Source organism: Triturus cristatus, chromosome 8 (genome assembly GCF_964204655.1).
Source record: "Triturus cristatus chromosome 8, aTriCri1.1, whole genome shotgun sequence".
Lineage (NCBI taxonomy): Eukaryota > Metazoa > Chordata > Amphibia > Caudata > Salamandridae > Triturus > Triturus cristatus.
In genome coordinates this window covers 1620629171-1620650567 of record NC_140591.1, presented here as the reverse complement: position 1 = coordinate 1620650567, position 21397 = coordinate 1620629171, and the positions used below count along the sequence as shown (strand labels likewise).

The 21397-nt window shown below is 32.2% G+C and overlaps 18 non-coding genes across 18 annotated transcripts; all 18 read left to right on the top strand.

Annotated features, from left to right (window-relative positions):
- Positions 1–1209: 1209 nt before the first annotated feature.
- Positions 1210–1282, top strand: TRNAT-CGU (transfer RNA threonine (anticodon CGU)). The gene has a single exon. It is a non-coding gene; the product is annotated as a tRNA-Thr (tRNA).
- Positions 1283–2229: 947 nt separating this feature from the next.
- On the top strand, positions 2230–2302 carry TRNAT-CGU (transfer RNA threonine (anticodon CGU)). The gene has a single exon. It is a non-coding gene; the product is annotated as a tRNA-Thr (tRNA).
- A 434-nt stretch (positions 2303–2736) lies between these two features.
- Positions 2737–2810, top strand: TRNAT-AGU (transfer RNA threonine (anticodon AGU)). Its single transcript has one exon. It is a non-coding gene; the product is annotated as a tRNA-Thr (tRNA).
- Positions 2811–4265: 1455 nt separating this feature from the next.
- TRNAT-GGU (transfer RNA threonine (anticodon GGU)) lies at positions 4266–4338 on the top strand. Its single transcript has one exon. It is a non-coding gene; the product is annotated as a tRNA-Thr (tRNA).
- A 1963-nt stretch (positions 4339–6301) lies between these two features.
- On the top strand, positions 6302–6374 carry TRNAT-GGU (transfer RNA threonine (anticodon GGU)). The gene has a single exon. It is a non-coding gene; the product is annotated as a tRNA-Thr (tRNA).
- A 1088-nt stretch (positions 6375–7462) lies between these two features.
- On the top strand, positions 7463–7535 carry TRNAT-CGU (transfer RNA threonine (anticodon CGU)). The gene has a single exon. It is a non-coding gene; the product is annotated as a tRNA-Thr (tRNA).
- A 946-nt stretch (positions 7536–8481) lies between these two features.
- On the top strand, positions 8482–8554 carry TRNAT-CGU (transfer RNA threonine (anticodon CGU)). The gene has a single exon. It is a non-coding gene; the product is annotated as a tRNA-Thr (tRNA).
- Positions 8555–10519: 1965 nt separating this feature from the next.
- On the top strand, positions 10520–10592 carry TRNAT-CGU (transfer RNA threonine (anticodon CGU)). Its single transcript has one exon. It is a non-coding gene; the product is annotated as a tRNA-Thr (tRNA).
- Positions 10593–11026: 434 nt separating this feature from the next.
- TRNAT-AGU (transfer RNA threonine (anticodon AGU)) lies at positions 11027–11100 on the top strand. The gene has a single exon. It is a non-coding gene; the product is annotated as a tRNA-Thr (tRNA).
- Positions 11101–11538: 438 nt separating this feature from the next.
- Positions 11539–11611, top strand: TRNAT-CGU (transfer RNA threonine (anticodon CGU)). Its single transcript has one exon. It is a non-coding gene; the product is annotated as a tRNA-Thr (tRNA).
- Positions 11612–12556: 945 nt separating this feature from the next.
- TRNAT-CGU (transfer RNA threonine (anticodon CGU)) lies at positions 12557–12629 on the top strand. The gene has a single exon. It is a non-coding gene; the product is annotated as a tRNA-Thr (tRNA).
- Positions 12630–13063: 434 nt separating this feature from the next.
- Positions 13064–13137, top strand: TRNAT-AGU (transfer RNA threonine (anticodon AGU)). The gene has a single exon. It is a non-coding gene; the product is annotated as a tRNA-Thr (tRNA).
- A 438-nt stretch (positions 13138–13575) lies between these two features.
- Positions 13576–13648, top strand: TRNAT-CGU (transfer RNA threonine (anticodon CGU)). The gene has a single exon. It is a non-coding gene; the product is annotated as a tRNA-Thr (tRNA).
- Positions 13649–15100: 1452 nt separating this feature from the next.
- TRNAS-ACU (transfer RNA serine (anticodon ACU)) lies at positions 15101–15174 on the top strand. The gene has a single exon. It is a non-coding gene; the product is annotated as a tRNA-Ser (tRNA).
- A 2470-nt stretch (positions 15175–17644) lies between these two features.
- TRNAT-CGU (transfer RNA threonine (anticodon CGU)) lies at positions 17645–17717 on the top strand. Its single transcript has one exon. It is a non-coding gene; the product is annotated as a tRNA-Thr (tRNA).
- A 1452-nt stretch (positions 17718–19169) lies between these two features.
- On the top strand, positions 19170–19243 carry TRNAT-AGU (transfer RNA threonine (anticodon AGU)). The gene has a single exon. It is a non-coding gene; the product is annotated as a tRNA-Thr (tRNA).
- A 438-nt stretch (positions 19244–19681) lies between these two features.
- Positions 19682–19754, top strand: TRNAT-CGU (transfer RNA threonine (anticodon CGU)). Its single transcript has one exon. It is a non-coding gene; the product is annotated as a tRNA-Thr (tRNA).
- A 945-nt stretch (positions 19755–20699) lies between these two features.
- On the top strand, positions 20700–20772 carry TRNAT-CGU (transfer RNA threonine (anticodon CGU)). The gene has a single exon. It is a non-coding gene; the product is annotated as a tRNA-Thr (tRNA).
- Positions 20773–21397: the final 625 nt, after the last annotated feature.

The following is a 21397-nucleotide window of genomic DNA, read 5'->3' as shown; positions in this document are numbered from 1 at the left end:
AATATATCAATGAGGTGTTTATCAATAGGATCAGTATCCTCGTCTAAAGTAGTTGAGTAGAGCGTTTTCTGAACTGAGAAATGATTATGAAAGTGAAAAACTCAGGAGTCTCTTGAACACCATATGGCAAACTGTTCCTTAAAGCATTTTCAAGAGGGTGCTGTGGCTTAGCTGGTTAAAGTGCCTGTCTAGTAAACAGAAGATCCTGAATTCAAATCTCAGCAGTGCCTTGCTTTCCTCATTCTTAAATAAAAAACTATTGTCATTAATTCGTCCTGCGATTCAATTAAATTAGAAAAGTCTGATTTATCTTTCTGTTGAACAGATCATCTTAAACCTAATAAAAACTGAAAGTGTTTTCAATATTATAGTAACAATACTGTGATTGCAAAATCAAAAAGGTATTTCAATGAGCAAGAGGCAGATGAAATATAACCCTAGATTTGAGCAATATTGATGAATATATGTCAAACACTTATTTATGAACTATTCAAAATTAGGCCTGGGCAAAAATTTCGTTCGGTTCGCGGAAATTGCGATAATTTGACATTTTTGCGTTCCGCGGAGAGCGCGAAAATGTCAAAAATTCCGGTTTCCGCAGCTTGGCGATAATTTGTTTCTTGCTCGCGCTGTAAAATGATACATTCTCGCGCGCGCGCGATCGCCTTACCTGAATCCCTGCGTTCGCCGACAAGTTTTCTTGATCCGGTCGCGTTCTCCATGAGATGTTGTATTGTTTTTAGCCATTTGCGCTGTCTCGCGACAGTTCGCGCCCGCAGTGACGTCATGCGTCGCGCGATCACGTCTTTCTTCTCGCGATCATGCACCGCGAGAACAACTCAAAACAAGATGGCCGCGCCCGCAAGCAACCACATGGGTAAGTTGGCGACCCGCAACCATGCAGAAAATCTCGCGAACATGCCGGAAATAAACTTCCGCATCTTTGCGATATTTCTGCTTGTTTGCGATAATTTTAAACATTCTCGCGATAATTTGCGAAGGTTAATTCCGCAAATTCTGCCCACCCCTATTCAAAATATGAGATTGAGTTTAAAATGTGTTCTTTTGTAATACAACATAGCTATTCTTGTTTACAGATTAGGAATCCTTGCTTGTTTAACATTAGAATACATATTAAGACACTTTAACACAGGCACAGAATTTGATCACCAATACTAAATTAATGATCCCATCTGTATCACTAAAATAGGTGCTGTGGCTAAGTGGTTAAAGCGCCTGTCTCGTAAACAGGAAATCCTAAGTTCAAGTCTTAGCAGCACCTTATTATTGGTCCTTACATGTAAAAATAATTTTCATCACGCAAATGTTTAATACATTTTAAAAAGAAAAGTGTTGTTCTGTGAACATTAGAATGGGTCATCTTAAATTGAAAAACAAAAAAACGTGGTATTGTGAAGATTTTCAAAGCAATGCTTTGAATGAAAAAGGGAAAAAAGAGTGACAAAGAGCAAAATAGAGATAAAAAATCATTCTAGAGTTGAATTCAAGTAATGCATTCTTAAAGAAGGCATAATTAAAACATTTATGAACAGGATAAGCAATATATCAATGAGGTGTTTATGAATAGGATCAGTATCCTCGTCTAAAGTAGTTGAGTAGAGCGTTTTCTGAACTGAGAAATGATTATGAAAGTGAAAAACTCAGGTTTCTCTTGAACACCATATGGCAAACTGTTCCTTAAAGCATTTTCAAGAGGGTGCTGTGGCTTAGCTGGTTAAAGCCCCTGTCTAGTAAACAGGAGATCCTGAGTTCAAATCTCAGCAGTGCCTTGCATTCCTCATTCTTAAATCAAAAACTATTTTCATTAAGTCGTCCTGCGATTCAATTCAGTTAGAAAAGTCTGATTTATCTTTCGGTTGAACAGATCATCTTAAACCTAATAAAAACTGAAAGTGTTTTCATTATTATAGTAACAATACTGTGATTGCAAAAATCAAAAAGGTATTTCAATGAGCAAGAGGCAGATGAAATATAACCCTAGATTTGAGCAATATTGTTGAATATATGTAAAACACTTATTTATGAACTATTCAAAATATGGGATTGAGTTTAAAATGTGTTCTTTTGTAATACAACATAGCTATTCTTGTTTACAGATTAGGAATCCTTGCTTGTTTAACATTAGAATACATATTAAGACACTTTAACATAGGCACAGAATTTGATCACCAATACTAAATTAATGATCCCTTCTGTATCACTAAAATAGGTGCTGTGGCTAAGTGGTTAAAGCGCCTGTCTCGTAAACAGGAAATCCTGAGTTCAAATCTCAGCAGCACCTTATTATTGGTCCTTACATGTAAAAATAATTTTCATCACGCAAATGTTTAATACATTTTAAAAAGAAAAGTGTTGTTCTGTGAACATTAGAATGGGTCATCTTAAATTGAAAAACAAAAAAACGTGGTATTGTGAAGATTTTCAAAGTAATGCTTTGAATGAAAAAGGGAAAAAAGAGTGACAAAGAGCAAAATAGAGATAAAAAATCATTCTAGAGTTGAATTCAAGTAATGCATTCTTAAAGAAGGCATAATTAAAACATTTATGAACAGGATAAGCAATATATCAATGAGGTGTTTATCAATAGGATCAGTATCCTCGTCTAAAGTAGTTGAGTAGAGCGTTTTCTGAACTGAGAAATGATTATGAAAGTGAAAAACTCAGGATTCTCTTGAACACCATATGGCAAACTGTTCCTTAAAGCATTTTCAAGAGGGTGCTGTGGCTTAGCTGGTTAAAGCGCCTGTCTAGTAAACAGGAGATCCTGAGTTCAAATCTCAGCAGTGCCTTGCTTTCCTCATTCTTAAATAAAAAACTATTTTCATTAATTCGTCCTGCGATTCAATTAAATTAGAAAAGTCTGATTTATCTTTCGGTTGAACAGATCATCTTAAACCTAATAAAAACTGAAAGTGTTTTCAATATTATAGTAACAATACTGTGATTGCAAAATCAAAAAGGTATTTCAATGAGCAAGAGGCAGATGAAATATAACCCTAGATTTGAGCAATATTGATGAATATATGTAAAACACTTATTTATGAACTATTCAAAATATGGGATTGAGTTTAAAATGTGTTCTTTTGTAATACAACATAGCTATTCTTGTTTACAGATTAGGAATCCTTGCTTGTTTAACATTAGAATACATATTAAGACACTTTAACATAGGCACAGAATTTGATCACCAATACTAAATTAATGATCCCTTCTGCATAACTAAACTAGGTGCTGTGGCAAAGTGGTTAAAGTGCCTGTCTCGTAAACAGGAAATCCTGAGTTCAAATATCAGCAGCACCTTATTATTGGTCCTTACATGTAAAAATAATTTTCATCACGCAAATGTTTAATACATTTTAAAAAGAAAAGTGTTGTTCTGTGAACATTAGAATGGGTCATCTTAAATTGAAAAACAAAAAAACGTGGTATTGTGAAGATTTTCAAAGTAATGCTTTGAATGAAAAAGGGAAAAAAGTGACAAAGAGCAAAATAGAGATAAAAAATCATTCTAGAGTTGAATTCAAGTAATGCATTCTTAAAGAAGGCATGATTAAAACATTTATGAACAAGATAAGCAATATATCAATGAGGTGTTTATGAATAGGATCAGTATCCTCGTCTAAAGTAGTTGAGTAGAGCGTTTTCTGAACTGAGAAATTATTATGAAAGTGAAAAACTCAGGATTCTCTTGAACACCATATGGCAAACTGTTCCTTAAAGCATTTTTAAGAGGGTGCTGTGGCTTAGCTGGTTAAAGCGCCTGTAGAGTAAACAGGAGATCCTGAGTTCAAATCTCAGCAGTGCCTTGCTTTCCTCATTCTTAAATAAAAAACTATTTTCATTAAGTCGTCCTGCGATTCAATTCAATTAGAAAAGTCTGATTTATCTTTCGGTTGAACAGATCATCTTAAACCTAATAAAAACTGAAATTGTTTTCAATATTATAGTAACAATACTGTGATTGCAAAATCAAAAAGGTATTTCAATGAGCAATAGGCAGATGAAATATGACCCTAGATTTGAGCAGTATTGATGAATATATATGAAACACTTATTTATAAACTATTCAAAATATGGTATTGAGTTTAAAATGTGTTCTTTTTTAATACAACATAGCTATTCTTGTTTACAGATTAGGAATCCTTGCTTGTTTAACATTAGAATACATATTAAGACACTTTAACACAGGCACAGAATTTGATCACCAATACTAAATTAATGATCCCTTCTGTATCACTAAAGTAGGTGCTGTGGCTAAGTGGTTAAAGCGCCTGTCTGGTAAACCGGAAATCCTGAGTTCAAATCTCAGCAGCACCTTATTATTGGTCCTTACATGTAAAAATAATTTTCATCACGCAAATGTTAAATACATTTTAAAAAGAAAAGTGTTGTTCTGTGAACATTAGAATGGGTCATCTTAAATTGAAAAACAAAAAAACGTGGTATTGTGAAGATTTTCAAAGTAATGCTTTGAATGAAAAAGGGAAAAAAGAGTGACAAAGAGCAAAATAGAGATAAAAAATCATTCTAGAGTTGAATTCAAGTAATGCATTCTTAAAGAAGGCATGATTAAAACATTTATGAACAAGATAAGCAATATATCAATGAGGTGTTTATGAATAGGATCAGTATCCTCGTCTAAAGTAGTTGAGTAGAGCGTTTTCTGAACTGAGAAATGATTATGAAAGTGAAAAACTCAGGATTCTCTTGAACACCATATTGCAAACTGTTCCTTAAAGCATTTTTAAGAGGGTGCTGTGGCTTAGCTGGTTAAAGCGCCTGTAGAGTAAACAGGAGAGCCTGAGTTCAAATCTCAGCAGTGCCTTGCTTTACTCATTCTTAAATAAAATACTATTTTCATTAATTCGTCCTGCGATTCAATTAAATTAGAAAAGTCTGATTTATCTTTCGGTTGATCAGAACATCTTAAACCTAATAAAAACTGAAAGTGTTTTCAACATTATAGTAACAATACTGTGATTGCAAAATCAAAAAGGTATTTCAATGAGCAAGAGGCAGATGAAATATAACCCTAGATTTGAGCAATATTGATGAATATATGTAAAACACTTATTTATGAACTATTCAAAATATGGGATTGAGTTTAAAATGTGTTCTTTTGTAATACAACATAGCTATTCTTGTTTACAGATTAGGAATCCTTGCTTGTTTAACATTAGAATACATATTAAGACACTTTAACACAGGCACAGAATTTGATCACCAATACTAAATTAATGATCCCTTCTGCATAACTAAACTAGGTGCTGTGGCAAAGTGGTTAAAGTGCCTGTCTCGTAAACAGGAAATCCTGAGTTCAAATATCAGCAGCACCTTATTATTGGTCCTTACATGTAAAAATAATTTTCATCACGCAAATGTTTAATACATTTTAAAAAGAAAAGTGTTGTTCTGTGAACATTAGAATGGGTCATCTTAAATTGAAAAACAAAAAAACGTGGTATTGTGAAGATTTTCAAAGTAATGCTTTGAATGAAAAAGGGAAAAAAGTGACAAAGAGCAAAATAGAGATAAAAAATCATTCTAGAGTTGAATTCAAGTAATGCATTCTTAAAGAAGGCATGATTAAAACATTTATGAACAAGATAAGCAATATATCAATGAGGTGTTTATGAATAGGATCAGTATCCTCGTCTAAAGTAGTTGAGTAGAGCGTTTTCTGAACTGAGAAATTATTATGAAAGTGAAAAACTCAGGATTCTCTTGAACACCATATGGCAAACTGTTCCTTAAAGCATTTTTAAGAGGGTGCTGTGGCTTAGCTGGTTAAAGCGCCTGTAGAGTAAACAGGAGATCCTGAGTTCAAATCTCAGCAGTGCCTTGCTTTCCTCATTCTTAAATAAAAAACTATTTTCATTAAGTCGTCCTGCGATTCAATTCAATTAGAAAAGTCTGATTTATCTTTCGGTTGAACAGATCATCTTAAACCTAATAAAAACTGAAATTGTTTTCAATATTATAGTAACAATACTGTGATTGCAAAATCAAAAAGGTATTTCAATGAGCAATAGGCAGATGAAATATGACCCTAGATTTGAGCAGTATTGATGAATATATATGAAACACTTATTTATAAACTATTCAAAATATGGTATTGAGTTTAAAATGTGTTCTTTTTTAATACAACATAGCTATTCTTGTTTACAGATTAGGAATCCTTGCTTGTTTAACATTAGAATACATATTAAGACACTTTAACACAGGCACAGAATTTGATCACCAATACTAAATTAATGATCCCTTCTGTATCACTAAAGTAGGTGCTGTGGCTAAGTGGTTAAAGCGCCTGTCTGGTAAACCGGAAATCCTGAGTTCAAATCTCAGCAGCACCTTATTATTGGTCCTTACATGTAAAAATAATTTTCATCACGCAAATGTTAAATACATTTTAAAAAGAAAAGTGTTGTTCTGTGAACATTAGAATGGGTCATCTTAAATTGAAAAACAAAAAAACGTGGTATTGTGAAGATTTTCAAAGTAATGCTTTGAATGAAAAAGGGAAAAAAGAGTGACAAAGAGCAAAATAGAGATAAAAAATCATTCTAGAGTTGAATTCAAGTAATGCATTCTTAAAGAAGGCATGATTAAAACATTTATGAACAAGATAAGCAATATATCAATGAGGTGTTTATGAATAGGATCAGTATCCTCGTCTAAAGTAGTTGAGTAGAGCGTTTTCTGAACTGAGAAATGATTATGAAAGTGAAAAACTCAGGATTCTCTTGAACACCATATGGCAAACTGTTCCTTAAAGCATTTTTAAGAGGGTGCTGTGGCTTAGCTGGTTAACCCCTTCAGCGCTGCGGGAATTCCCCCGCGGTGCTGAAGGGTTCGAGCGCGGGCGGGCCCATGACGGAACGGTTCCGTCATGAGCACAGCGCAACCGATGCTCATGACGGAACCGTTCCGTCATGGGCATGGAAGGGGTTAAAGCGCCTGTAGAGTAAACAGGAGAGCCTGAGTTCAAATCTCAGCAGTGCCTTGCTTTACTCATTCTTAAATAAAATACTATTTTCATTAATTCGTCCTGCGATTCAATTAAATTAGAAAAGTCTGATTTATCTTTCGGTTGATCAGAACATCTTAAACCTAATAAAAACTGAAAGTGTTTTCAACATTATAGTAACAATACTGTGATTGCAAAATCAAAAAGGTATTTCAATGAGCAAGAGGCAGATGAAATATAACCCTAGATTTGAGCAATATTGATGAATATATGTAAAACACTTATTTATGAACTATTCAAAATATGGGATTGAGTTTAAAATGTGTTCTTTTGTAATACAACATAGCTATTCTTGTTTACAGATTAGGAATCCTTGCTTGTTTAACATTAGAATACATATTAAGACACTTTAACACAGGCACAGAATTTGATCACCAATACTAAATTAATGATCCCTTCTGTATCACTAAAATAGGTGCTGTGGCTTAGTGGTTAAAGCGCCTGTCTCGTAAACAGGAAATCCTGAGTTCAAATCTCAGCACCACCTTATTATTGGTCCTTACATGTAAAAATAATTTTCATCACGCAAATGTTTAATACATTTTAAAAAGAAAAGTGTTGTTCTGTGAACATTAGAATGGGTCATCTTAAATTGAAAAACAAAAAAACGTGCTATTGTGAAGATTTTCAAAGTAATGCTTTGAATGAAAAAGGGAAAAAAGAGTGACAAAGAGCAAAATAGAGATAAAAAATCATTCTAGAGTTGAATTCAAGTAATGCATTCTTAAAGAAGGCATAATTAAAACATTTATGAACAGGATAAGCAATATATCAATGAGGTGTTTATGAATAGGATCAGTATCCTCGTCTAAACTATTTGAGTAGTGCGTTTTCTGAACTGAGAAATGATTATGAAAGTGAAAAACTCAGGTTTCTCTTGAACACCATATGGCAAACTGTTCCTTAAAGCATTTTTAAGAGGGTGCTGTGGCTTAGCTGGTTAAAGCGCCTGTAGAGCAAACAGGAGATCCTGAGTTCAAATCTCAGCAGTGCCTTGCTTTCCTCATTCTTAAATAAAAAACTATTTTCATTAAGTCGTCCTGCGATTCAATTCAATTAGAAAAGTCTGATTTATCTTTCGGTTGAACAGATCATCTTAAACCTAATAAAAACTGAAATTGTTTTCAATATTATAGTAACAATACTGTGATTGCAAAATCAAAAAGGTATTTCAATGAGCAATAGGCAGATGAAATATGACCCTAGATTTGAGCAGTATTGATGAATATATATGAAACACTTATTTATAAACTATTCAAAATATGGTATTGAGTTTAAAATGTGTTCTTTTTTAATACAACATAGCTATTCTTGTTTACAGATTAGGAATCCTTGCTTGTTTAACATTAGAATACATATTAAGACACTTTAACACAGGCACAGAATTTGATCACCAATACTAAATTAATGATCCCTTCTGTATCTCTAAAGTAGGTGCTGTGGCTAAGTGGTTAAAGCGCCTGTCTCGTAAACAGGAAATCGTGAGTTCAAATCTCAGCAGCACCTTATTATTGGTCCTTACATGTAAAAATAATTTTCATCACGCAAATGTTTAATACATTTTAAAATGAAAAGTGTTGTTCTGTGAACATTAGAATGGGTCATCTTAAATTGAAAAACTAAAAAACGTGGTATTGTGAAGATTTTCAAAGTAATGCTTTGAATGAAAAAGGGAAAAAAGAGTGACAAAGAGCAAAATAGAGATAAAAAATCATTCTAGAGTTGAAATCAAGTAATGCATTCTTAAAGAAGGCATAATTAAAACATTTATGAACAGGATAAGCAATATATCAATGAGGTGTTTATCAATAGGATCAGTATCCTCGTCTAAAGTAGTTGAGTAGACCGTTTTCTGAACTGAGAAAAGATCATGAAAGTGAAAAACTCAGGATTCTCTTGAACACCATATGGCAAACTGTTCCCTACAGCATTTTCAAGAGGGTTCTGTGGCTTAGCTGGTTAAAGCGCCTGTCTAGTAAACAGGAGATCCTGAGTTCGAATCTCAGCAGTGCCTTGCTTTCCTCATTCTTAAATAAAATACTATTTTCATTAATTCGTCCTGCGATTCAATTAAATTAGAAAAGTCTGATTTATCTTTCGGTTGAACAGAACATCTTAAACCTAATAAAAACTGAAAGTGTTTTCAACATTATAGTAACAATACTGTGATTGCAAAATCAAAAAGGTATTTCAATGAGCAAGAGGCAGATGAAATATAACCCTAGATTTGAGCAATATTGATGAATATATGTAAAACACTTATTTATGAACTATTCAAAATATGGGATTGAGTTTAAAATGTGTTCTTTTTTAATACAACATAGCTATTCTTGTTTACAGATTAGGAATCCTTGCTTGTTTAACATTAGAATACATATTAAGACACTTTAACACAGGCACAGAATTTGATCACCAATACTAAATTAATGATCCCTTCTGCATAACTAAACTAGGTGCTGTGGCAAAGTGGTTAAAGTGCCTGTCTCGTAAACAGGAAATCCTGAGTTCAAATCTCAGCAGCACCTTATTATTGGTCCTTACATGTAAAAATAATTTTCATCACGCAAATGTTTAATACATTTTAAAAAGAAAAGTGTTGTTCTGTGAACATTAGAATGGGTCATCTTAAATTGAAAAACAAAAAAACGTGGTATTGTGAAGATTTTCAAAGTAATGCTTTGAATGAAAAAGGGAAAAAAGAGTGACAAAGAGCAAAATAGAGATAAAAAATCATTCTAGAGTTGAAATCAAGTAATGCATTCTTAAAGAAGGCATAATTAAAACATTTATGAACAGTATAAGCAATATATCAATGAGGTGTTTATCAATAGGATCAGTATCCTCGTCTAAAGTAGTTGAGTAGAGCGTTTTCTGAACTGAGAAATGATTATGAAAGTGAAAAACTCAGGAGTCTCTTGAACACCATATGGCAAACTGTTCCTTAAAGCATTTTCAAGAGGGTGCTGTGGCTTAGCTGGTTAAAGTGCCTGTCTAGTAAACAGAAGATCCTGAATTCAAATCTCAGCAGTGCCTTGCTTTCCTCATTCTTAAATAAAAAACTATTGTCATTAATTCGTCCTGCGATTCAATTAAATTAGAAAAGTCTGATTTATCTTTCTGTTGAACAGATCATCTTAAACCTAATAAAAACTGAAAGTGTTTTCAATATTATAGTAACAATACTGTGATTGCAAAATCAAAAAGGTATTTCAATGAGCAAGAGGCAGATGAAATATAACCCTAGATTTGAGCAATATTGATGAATATATGTCAAACACTTATTTATGAACTATTCAAAATATGAGATTGAGTTTAAAATGTGTTCTTTTGTAATACAACATAGCTATTCTTGTTTACAGATTAGGAATCCTTGCTTGTTTAACATTAGAATACATATTAAGACACTTTAACACAGGCACAGAATTTGATCACGAATATTAAATTATTGATCCCTTCTGTATCATTAAAATAGGTGCTGTGGCTAAGTGGTTAAAGCGCCTGTCTCGTAAACAGGAAATCCTGAGTTCAAATCTCAGCAGCACCTTATTATTGGTACTTACATGTAAAAATAATTTTCATCATGCAAATGTTTAATACATTTTAAAAAGAAAAGTGTTGTTCTGTGAACATTTGAATGGGTCATCTTAAATTGAAAAACAAAAAAACCTGGTATTGTGAAGATTTTCAAAGTAATGCTTTGAATGAAAAAGGGAAAAAAGAGTGACAAAGAGCAAAATAGAGATACAAAATCATTCTAGAGTTGAATTCAAGTAATGCATTCTTAAAGAAGGCATAATTAAAACATTTATGAACAGGATAAGTAATATATCAATGAGGTGTTTATGAATAGGATCAGTATCCTCGTCTAAACTATTTGAGTAGTGCGTTTTCTGAACTGAGAAATGATTATGAAAGTGAAAAACTCAGGTTTCTCTTGAACACCATATGGCAAACTGTTCCTTAACGCGTTTTCAAGAGGGTGCTGTGGCTTAGCTGGTTAAAGCGCCTGTCTAGTAAACAGGAGATCCTGAGTTCAAGTCTCAGCAGTGCCTTGCTTTCCTCATTCTTAAATAAAACATTATTTTCATTAAGTCGTCCTGCGATTCAATTAAATTAGAAAAGTCTGATTTATCTTTCGGTTGAACAGATCATCTTAAACCTAATAAAAACTGAAAGTGTTTTCAATATTATAGTAACAATACTGTGATTGCAAAATTAAAAAGGTATTTCAATGAGCAAGAGGCAGATGAAATATGACCCTAGATTTGAGCAATATTGATGAATATATGTAAAACACTTATTTATAAACTATTCAAAATATGGGATTGAGTTTAAAATGTGTTCTTTTTTAATACAACATAGCTATTCTTGTTTACAGATTAGGAATCCTTGCTTGTTTAACATTAGAATACATATTAAGACACTTTAACACAGGCACAGAATTTGATCACCAATACTAAATTAATGATCCCTTCTGTATCACTAAAGTAGGTGCTGTGGCTAAGTGGTTAAAGCGCCTGTCTCGTAAACAGGAAATCCTGAGTTCAAATCTCAGCAGCACCTTATTATTGGTCCTTACATGTAAAAATAATTTTCATCACGCAAATGTTTAATACATTTTAAAAAGAAAAGAGTTGTTCTGTGAACATTAGAATGGGTCATCTTAAATTGAAAAACTAAAAAACGTGGTATTGTGAAGATTTTCAAACTAATGCTTTGAATGAAAAACGGAAAAAAGAGTGACAAAGAGCAAAATAGAGATAAAATTCATTCTAGAGTTGAAATCAAGTAATGCATTCTTAAAGAAGGCATAATTAAAACATTTATGAACAGGATAAGCAATATATCAATGAGGTGTTTATCAATAGGATCAGTATCCTCGTCTAAAGTAGTTGAGTAGAGCGTTTTCTGAACTGAGAAATGATTATGAAAGTGAAAAACACAGGAGTCTCTTGAACACCATATGGCAAACTGTTCCTTAAAGCATTTTCAAGAGGGTGCTGTGGCTTAACTGGTTAAAGCACCTGTTTAGTAAACAGGAGATCCTGAGTTCAAATCTCAGCAGTGCCTTGCTTTCCTCATTCTTAAATAAAAAACTATTTTCATTAATTCGTCCTGCGATTCAATTAAATTAGAAAAGTCTGATTTATCTTTCGGTTGAACAGATCATCTTAAACCTAATAAAAAATGAAAGTGTTTTCAATATTATAGTAACAATACTGTGATTGCAAAATCAAAAAGGTATTTCAATGAGCAAGAGGCAGATGAAATATAACCCTAGATTTGAGCAATATTGATGAATATATGTCAAACACTTATTTATGAACTATTCAAAATATGAGATTGAGTTTAAAATATGTTCTTTTGTAATACAACATAGCTATTCTTGTTTACAGATTAGGAATCCTTGCTTGTTTAACATTAGAATACATATGAAGACACTTTAACACAGGCACAGAATTTGATCACGAATACTAAATTATTGATCCCTTCTGTATCACTAAAATAGGTGCTGTGGCTAAGTGGTTAAAGCGCCTGTCTCGTAAACAGGAAATCCTGAGTTCAAATCTCAGCAGCACCTTATTATTGGTACTTACATGTAAAAATAATTTTCATCATGCAAATGTTTAATACATTTTAAAAAGAAAAGTGTTGTTCTGTGAACATTTGAATGGGTCATCTTAAATTGAAAAACAAAAAAACCTGGTATTGTGAAGATTTTCAAAGTAATGCTTTGAATGAAAAAGGGAAAAAAGAGTGACAAAGAGCAAAATAGAGATAAAAAATCATTCTAGAGTTGAATTCAAGTAATGCATTCTTAAAGAAGGCATAATTAAAACATTTATGAACAGGATAAGTAATATATCAATGAGGTGTTTATGAATAGGATCAGTATCCTCGTCTAAACTATTTGAGTAGTGCGTTTTCTGAACTGAGAAATGATTATGAAAGTGAAAAACTCAGGTTTCTCTTGAACACCATATGGCAAACTGTTCCTTAACGCGTTTTCAAGAGGGTGCTGTGGCTTAGCTGGTTAAAGCGCCTGTCTAGTAAACAGGAGATCCTGAGTTCAAATCTCAGCAGTGCCTTGCTTTCCTCATTCTTAAATAAAACATTATTTTCATTAAGTCGTCCTGCGATTCAATTAAATTAGAAAAGTCTGATTTATCTTTCGGTTGAACAGATCATCTTAAACCTAATAAAAACTGAAAGTGTTTTCAATATTATAGTAACAATACTGTGATTGCAAAATTAAAAAGGTATTTCAATGAGCAAGAGGCAGATGAAATATGACCCTAGATTTGAGCAATATTGATGAATATATGTAAAACACTTATTTATAAACTATTCAAAATATGGGATTGAGTTTAAAATGTGTTCTTTTTTAATACAACATAGCTATTCTTGTTTACAGATTAGGAATCCTTGCTTGTTTAACATTAGAATACATATTAAGACACTTTAACACAAGCACAGAATTTGATCACCAATACTAAATTAATGATCCCTTCTGTATCACTAAAGTAGGTGCTGTGGCTAAGTGGTTAAAGCGCTTGTCTCGTAAACAGGAAATCCTGAGTTCAAATCTCAGCAGCACCTTATTATTGGTCCTTACATGTAAAAATAATTTTCACCACGCAAATGTTTAATACATTTTAAAAAGAAAAGAGTTGTTCTGTGAACATTAGAATGGGTCATCTTAAATTGAAAAACTAAAAAACGTGGTATTGTGAAGATTTTCAAACTAATGCTTTGAATGAAAAACGGAAAAAAGAGTGACAAAGAGCAAAATAGAGATAAAATTCATTCTAGAGTTGAAATCAAGTAATGCATTCTTAAAGAAGGCATAATTAAAACATTTATGAACAGGATAAGCAATATATCAATGAGGTGTTTATCAATAGGATCAGTATCCTCGTCTAAAGTAGTTGAGTAGAGCGTTTTCTGAACTGAGAAATGATTATGAAAGTGAAAAACTCAGGAGTCTCTTGAACACCATATGGCAAACTGTTCCTTAAAGCATTTTCAAGAGGGTGCTGTGGCTTAACTGGTTAAAGCACCTGTCTAGTAAACAGGAGATCCTGAGTTCAAATCTCAGCAGTGCCTTGCTTTCTTCATTCTTAAATAAAAAACTATTTTCATTAATTCGTCCTGCGATTCAATTAAATTAGAAAAGTCTGATTTATCTTTCGGTTGAACAGATCATCTTAAACCTAATAAAAACTGAAAGTGTTTTCAATATTATAGTAACAATACTGTGATTGCAAAATCAAAAAGGTATTTCAATGAGCAAGAGGCGGATGAAATATAACCCTAGATTTGAGCAATATTGATGAATATATGTAAAACACTTATTTATGAACTATTCAAAATATGGGATTGAGTTTAAAATGTGTTCTTTTTTAATACAACATAGCTATTCTTGTTTACAGATTAGGAATCCTTGCTTGTTTAACATTAGAATACATATTAAGACACTTTAACACAGGCACAGAATTTGATCACCAATACTAAATTAATGATCCCTTCTATATCTCTAAAGTAGGTGCTGTGGCTAAGTGGTTAAAGAGCCTGTCTCGTAAACAGGAAATCCTGAGTTCAAATCTCAGCAGCACTTTATTATTGGTCCTTACATGTAAAAATAATTTTCATCACGCAAATGTTTAATACATTTTAAAAAGAAAAGTGTTGTTCTGTGAACATTAGAATGGGTCATCTTAAATTGAAAAACAAAAAAACGTGGTATTGTGAAGATTTTCAAAGTAATGCTTTGAATGAAAAAGGGAAAAAAGAGTGACAAAGAGCAAAATAGAGATAAAAAATCATTCTAGAGTTGAAATCAAGTAATGCATTCTTAAAGAAGGCATAATTAAAACATTTATGAACAGGATAAGCAATATATCAATGAGGTGTTTATCAATAGGATCAGTATCCTCGTCTAAAGTAGTTGAGTAGAGCGTTTTCTGAACTGAGAAATGATTATGAAAGTGAAAAACTCAGGTTTCTCTTGAACACCATATGGCACACTGTTCCTTAAATCATTTTCAAGAGGGTGCTGTGGCTTAGCTGGTTAAAGTGCTTGTCTACTAAACAGGAGATCCTGAGTTCAAATCTCAGCAGTGCCTTGCTTTCCTCATTCTTAAATAAAAAACTATTTTCATTAAGTCGTCCTGCGATTCAATTCAATTAAGAAAAGTCTGATTTATCTTTCGATTGAACAGATCATCTTAAACCTAATAAAAACTGAAAGTGTTTTCAATATTATAGTAACAATACTGTGATATCAAAAATGTATTTCAATGAGCAAGAGGCAGATGAAATATAACCCTAGATTTGAGCAATATTGATGAATATATGTAAAACACTTATTTATGAACTATTCAAAATATGGGATTGAGTTTAAAATGTGTTCTTTTGTAATACAACATAGCTATTCTTGTTTACAGATTAGGAATCCTTGCTTGTTTAACATTAGAATACATATTAAGACACTTTAACACAGGCACAGAATTTGATCACCAATACTAAATTAATGATCCCTTCTGCATAACTAAACTAGGTGCTGTGGCAAAGTGGTTAAAGTGCCTGTCTCGTAAACAGGAAATCCTGAGTTCAAATCTCAGCAGCACCTTATTATTGGTCCTTACATGTAAAAATAATTTTCATCACGCAAATGTTTAATACATTTTAAAAAGAAAAGTGTTGTTCTGTGAACATTAGAATGGGTCATCTTAAATTGAAAAACAAAAAAACGTGGTATTGTGAAGATTTTCAAAGTAATGCTTTGAATGAAAAAGGGAAAAAAATTGACAAAGAGCAAAATAGAGATAAAAAATCATTCTAGAGTTGAATTCAAGTAATGCATTCTTAAAGAAGGCATAATTAAAACATTTCTGAACAGGATAAGCAATATATCAATGAGGTGTTTATGAATAGGATCAGTATCCTCGTCTAAACTATTTGAGTAGTGCGTTTTCTGAACTGAGAAATGATTATGAAAGTGAAAAACTCAGGTTTCTCTTGAACACCATATGGCAAACTGTTCCTTAAAGCATTTTCCGGAGGGTGCTGTGGCTTAGCTGGTTAAAGCGCCTGTCTAGTAAACAGGAGATCCAGAGTTCAAATCTCAGCAGTGCTTTGCTTTCCTCATTCTTAAATAAAAAATTATTTTCATTAAGTCGTCCTGCGATTCAATTAAATTAGAAAAGTCTGATTTATCTTTCGGTTGAACAGATCATCTGAAACCTAATAAAAACTAAAAGTGTTTTCAATATTATTGTAACAATACTGTGATTGCAAAATCAAAAAGGTATTTCAATGAGCAATATGCAGATGAAATATGACCCTAGATTTGAGCAGTATTGATGAATATATGTAAAACAATTATTTATGAACTATTCAAAATATGGGATTGAGTTTAAAATGTGTTCTTTTGTAATACAACATAGCTATTCTTGTTTACAGATTAGGAATCCTTGCTTGTTTAACATTAGAATACATATTAAGACACTTTAACACAGGCACAGAATTTGATCACCAATACTAAATTAATGATCCCTTCTGCATAACTAAACTAGGTGCTGTGGCAAAGTGGTTAAAGTGCCTGTCTCGTAAACAGGAAATCCTGAGTTAAAATCTCAGCAGCACCTTATTATTGGTCCTTACATGTAAAAATAATTTTCATCACGCAAATGTTTAATACATTTTAAAAAGAAAAGTGTTGTTCTGTGAACATTAGAATGGGTCATCTTAAATTGAAAAACAAAAAAACGTGGTATTGTGAAGATTTTCAAAGTAATGCTTTGAATGAAAAAGGGAAAAAAGAGTGACAAAGAGCAAAATAGAGATAAAAAATCATTCTAGAGTTGAATTCAAGTAATGCATTCTTAAAGAAGGCATGATTAAAACATTTATGAACAAGATAGGCAATATATCAATGAGGTGTTTATGAATAGGATCAGTATCCTCGTCTAAAGTAGTTGAGTAGAGCGTTTTCTGAACTGAGAAATGATTATGAAAGTGAAAAACTCAGGATTCTCTTGAACACCATATGGCAAACTGTTCCTTAAAGCATTTTTAAAAGGGTGCTGTGGCTTAGCTGGTTAAAGCGCCTGTAGAGTAAACAGGAGATCCTGAGTTCAAATCTCAGCAGTGCCTTGCTTTCCTCATTCTTAAATAAAAAACTATTTTCATTAAGTCGTCCTGCGATTCAATTCAATTAGAAAAGTCTGATTTATCTTTCGGTTGAACAGATCATCTTAAACCTAATTAAAACTGAAATTGTTTTCAATATTATAGTAACAATAGTGTGATTGCAAAATCAAAAAGGTATTTCAATGAGCAATAGGCAGATGAAATATGACCCTAGATTTGAGCAGTATTGATGAATATATATGAAACACTTATTTATAAACTATTCAAAATATGGTATTGAGTTTAAAATGTGTTCTTTTTTAATACAACATAGCTATTCTTGTTTAAAGATTAGGAATCCTTGCTTGTTTAACATTAGAATACATATTAAGACACTTTAACACAGGCACAGAATTTGATCACCAATACTAAATTAATGATCCCTTCTGTATCATTAAAGTAGGTGCTGTGGCTAAGTGGTTAAAGCGCCTGTCTCGTAAACAGGAAATCGTGAGTTCAAATCTCAGCAGCACCTTATTATTGGTCCTTACATGTAAAAATAATTTTCATCACGCAAATGTTTAATACATTTTTAAAAGAAAAGAGTTGTTCTGTGAACATTAGAATGGGTCATCTTAAATTGAAAAACTAAAAAACGTGGTATTGTGAAGATTTTCAAACTAATGCTTTGAATGAAAAACGGAAAAAAGAGTGACAAAGAGCAAAATAGAGATAAAATTCATTCTAGAGTTGAAATCAAGTAATGCATTCTTAAAGAAGGCATAATTAAAACATTTATGAACAGGATAAGCAATATATCAATGAGGTGTTTATCAATAGGATCAGTATCCTCGTCTAAAGTAGTTGAGTAGAGCGTTTTCTGAACTGAGAAATGATTATGAAAGTGAAAAACTCAGGAGTCTCTTGAACACCATATGGCAAACTGTTCCTTAAAGCATTTTCAAGAGGGTGCTGTGGCTTAACTGGTTAAAGCACCTGTTTAGTAAACAGGAGATCCTGAGTTCAAATCTCAGCAGTGCCTTGCTTTCCTCATTCTTAAATAAAAAACTATTTTCATTAATTCGTCCTGCGATTCAATTAAATTAGAAAAGTCTGATTTATCTTTCGGTTGAACAGATCATCTTAAACCTAATAAAAAATGAAAGTGTTTTCAATATTATAGTAACAATACTGTGATTGCAAAATCAAAAAGGTATTTCAATGAGCAAGAGGCAGATGAAATATAACCCTAGATTTGAGCAATATTGATGAATATATGTCAAACACTTATTTATGAACTATTCAAAATATGAGATTGAGTTTAAAATGTGTTCTTTTGTAATACAACATAGCTATTCTTGTTTACAGATTAGGAATCCTTGCTTGTTTAACATTAGAATACATATGAAGACACTTTAACACAGGCACAGAATTTGATCACGAATACTAAATTATTGATCCCTTCTGTATCACTAAAATAGGTGCTGTGGCTAAGTGGTTAAAGCGCCTGGCTTGTAAACAGGAAATCCTGAGTTCAAATCTCAGCAGCACCTTATTATTGGTACTTACATGTAAAAATAATTTTCATCATGCAAATGTTTAATACATTTTAAAAAGAAAAGTGTTGTTCTGTGAACATTTGAATGGGTCATCTTAAATTGAAAAACAAAAACACCTGGTATTGTGAAGATTTTCAAAGTAATGCTTTGAATGAAAAAGGGAAAAAAGAGTGACAAAGAGCAAAATAGAGATAAAAAATCATTCTAGAGTTGAATTCAAGTAATGCATTCTTAAAGAAGGCATAATTAAAACATTTATGAACAGGATAAGTAATATATCAATGAGGTGTTTATGAATAGGATCAGTATCCTCTTCTAAACTATTTGAGTAGTGCGTTTTCTGAACTGAGAAATGATTATGAAAGTGAAAAACTCAGGTTTCTCTTGAACACCATATGGCAAACTGTTCCTTAACGCGTTTTCAAGAGGGTGCTGTGGCTTAGCTGGTTAAAGCGCCTGTCTAGTAAACAGGAGATCCTGAGTTCAAATCTCAGCAGTGCCTTGCTATCCTCATTCTTAAATAAAACATTATTTTCATTAAGTCGTCCTGCGATTCAATTAAATTAGAAAAGTCTGATTTATCTTTCGGTTGAACAGATCATCTTAAACCTAATAAAAACTGAAAGTGTTTTCAATATTATAGTAACAATACTGTGATTGCAAAATTAAAAAGGTATTTCAATGAGCAAGAGGCAGATGAAATATGACCCTAGATTTGAGCAATATTGATGAATATATGTAAAACACTTATTTATAAACTATTCAAAATATGGGATTGAGTTTAAAATGTGTTCTTTTTTAATACAACATAGCTATTCTTGTTTACAGATTAGGAATCCTTGCTTGTTTAACATTAGAATACATATTAAGACACTTTAACACAAGCACAGAATTTGATCACCAATACTAAATTAATGATCCCTTCTGTATCACTAAAGTAGGTGCTGTGGCTAAGTGGTTAAAGCGCTTGTCTCGTAAACAGGAATTCCTGAGTTCAAATCTCAGCAGCACCTTATTATTGGTCCTTACATGTAAAAATAATTTTCACCACGCAAATGTTTAATACATTTTAAAAAGAAAAGAGTTGTTCTGTGAACATTAGAATGGGTCATCTTAAATTGAAAAACTAAAAAACGTGGTATTGTGAAGATTTTCAAACTAATGCTTTGAATGAAAAACGGAAAAAAGAGTGACAAAGAGCAAAATAGAGATAAAATTCATTCTAGAGTTGAAATCAAGTAATGCATTCTTAAAGAAGGCATAATTAAAACATTTATGAACAGGATAAGCAATATATCAATGAGGTGTTTATCAATAGGATCAGTATCCTCGTCTAAAGTAGTTGAGTAGAGCGTTTTCTGAACTGAGAAATGATTATGAAAGTGAAAAACTCAGGAGTCTCTTGAACACCATATGGCAAACTGTTCCTTAAAGCATTTTCAAGAGGGTGCTGTGGCTTAACTGGTTAAAGCACCTGTCTAGTAAACAGGAGATCCTGAGTTCAAATCTCAGCAGTGCCTTGCTTTCTTCATTCTTAAATAAAATACTATTTTCATTAATTCGTCCTGCGATTCAATTAAATTAGAAAAGTCTGATTTATCTTTCGGTTGAACAGATCATCTTAAACCTAATAAAAACTGAAAGTATTTTCAATATTATAGTAACAATACTGTGATTGCAAAATCAAAAAGGTATTTCAATGAGCAAGAGGCGGATGAAATATAACCCTAGATTTGAGCAATATTGATGAATATATGTAAAACACTTATTTATGAACTATTCAAAATATGGGATTGAGTTTAAAATGTTTTCTTTTTTAATACAACATAGCTATTCTTGTTTACAGATTAGGAATCCTTGCTTGTTTAACATTAGAATACATATTAAGACACTTTAACACAGGCACAGAATTTGATCACCAATACTAAATTAATGATCCCTTCTATATCGCTAAAGTAGGTGCTGTGGCTAAGTGGTTAAAGCGCCTGTCTCGTAAACAGGAAATCCTGAGTTCAAATCTCAGCAGCACTTTATTATTGGTCCTTACATGTAAAAATAATTTTCATCACGCAAATGTTTAATACATTTTAAAAAGAAAAGTGTTGTTCTGTGAACATTAGAATGGGTCATCTTAAATTGAAAAACAAAAAAACGTGGTATTGTGAAGATTTTCAAAGTAATGCTTTGAATGAAAAAGGGAAAAAAGAGTGACAAAGAGCAAAATAGAGATAAAAAATCATTCTAGAGTTGAAATCAAGTAATGCATTCTTAAAGAAGGCATAATTAAAACATTTATGAACAGGATAAGCAATATATCAATGAGGTGTTTATCAATAGGATCAGTATCCTCGTCTAAAGTAGTTGAGTAGAGCGTTTTCTGAACTGAGAAATGATTATGAAAGTGAAAAACTCAGGAGTCTCTTGAACACCATATGGCAAACTGTTCCTTAAAGCATTTTCAAGAGGGTGCTGTGGCTTAACTGGTTAAAGCACCTGTTTAGTAAACAGGAGATCCTGAGTTCAAATCTCAGCAGTGCCTTGCTTTCCTCATTCTTAAATAAAAAACTATTTTCATTAATTCGTCCTGCGATTCAATTAAATTAGAAAAGTCTGATTTATCTTTCGGTTGAACAGATCATCTTAAACCTAATAAAAA